We start from the raw sequence: 1,638 nt of genomic DNA, 5'->3' as shown, positions 1-1,638 counted from the left end.
TTATTTTACTTTTTAGCATGTGACAAATTACTCGTCACTAGATTATTACTTTATCACGTGACGACTTATCAATACTTTGATGAATTATAAATCAAGTGACAATGCATTTGTCACGTGACGGCAAATTTGTAAATGGTCTGTGACGACATATCTGTGAAACCGATTTAGGAGAGGAAAAATTGTGAAGTGACGACTAATATTTTTACAGTGCACTAGAGTGAAGTGTAAGCTGCGTGAGTGCCTGTCAGGGCGTGGGAGAGATGGTGTTTGTTGCATCCGTCAGCGTATCGCGCACAATTTGAGGTGGGTGTTGGCGAGATTGAGGTCGCCAACGCTATTTCTGGTAGTGTAGTTGCTCATCGCGCAACGGACCGTCATATCACTTGTTTTGGCGATTCGGCCAGCCGTGCGCTGGCCGGGTGCTTTTCCAACGCGCTTGTGAAGGGTCGGTCAGCGCGGCTCTAGGCGCGTGATCTGACCTCTGACCTGCAGTGGTACCAACCTAACTGCCGGGCGCCGCGGGGATGTCCCCGGTGCCGGGCGGGGCGTAGTGGGAAAGGGACGGTCCAGCGCGGGATGAGTGACGGGGGGATGTTGGCGGCCGTGAGGGAGCAGGCCAGCGGAGCGCTCCAGCCCGGGTCAAAAGAGTCAGTTGAGAGAGACAGTCACGGGAGTTGAGTCAAGGACGACAAAGAGTTAAGGTACGGTAAGAGAGAGCGTGAACGTAGATTTTAGTTTTAGGGTCCATCAGTTCTGTATTGTATTTGAGTTCATCGAATAATTATATCTTTGGTCATTCCAAATTAACCCTTTGTTCCCTACTCATTTACCTCAAACCTACTTGCAAGCAAACGGAAACAATATTCAACCACAAGGTAGTTGGCGGCCGAGCCCGGGATTTCTAGCATCATTGAGAAATCCTAGTAAATGAGATATACGTACACCGCCAACATGGGTATCAGACATGTAAAGCCCACATATGCCCCCCCCCCCTTTCCTATACCACACCCACACTCTACCTGATGTATATTTGATCAATTTTGTTTCTGTTTCAGGTGAAGTGCAGCCAGCCGTGTTTTAGTATTGAAATGATTGGTTCTTTGGGGGTTCTGGGGTCTTAGGGTGAGTTACTAGCTACACCATAGAGTTAGTTATTACTTTAGTATCATTTATTGGGTTTATGCCAAATACCCTTGCCCTACACTGCTGAAAATGCACTCAGAATTTTGAGAGTGACACTCTGAAAATTCTAAGTGACACTCTCAATATTCTGAGTGCTCTGTTAAGATTGTGAGTGTAGGGAGAGTTAAGAGTGCCACTCAGAGAATTTCTGAGTGGCTCTTGCACTCTGACCATGACACTCCAAAAATTTGTGAGTGCACAGGTTTGCACTCACAAATTTTTAGAGTGCGCATGTGAACTCTGAAATCGTCGGTCCGCTAGAGTGTGAAAGTTGAGAGTGCCCTTTCCTAAGTGACGTCTCCAGAGTGTCGCAAAAACTGGTTTCGAGTTCGTATACAACTAAGTGTAATACGAGAAAACTAAGTTCATATTCGGAATCTACGTTCAAAATCAATATTGGGATTCCCTTGCCTTACCTTTTGGACCACAATTTTTCGTGACGAAATTTCAAAAGTT

The sequence above is a fragment of the Frankliniella occidentalis genome, unplaced genomic scaffold (genome assembly GCF_000697945.3).
Source record: "Frankliniella occidentalis isolate FOCC.00 unplaced genomic scaffold, Focc_3.1 Scaffold422, whole genome shotgun sequence".
In the NCBI taxonomy this organism is placed as follows: Eukaryota; Metazoa; Arthropoda; class Insecta; order Thysanoptera; family Thripidae; genus Frankliniella; species Frankliniella occidentalis.
Note: the sequence above shows the minus strand (reverse complement) of the source record.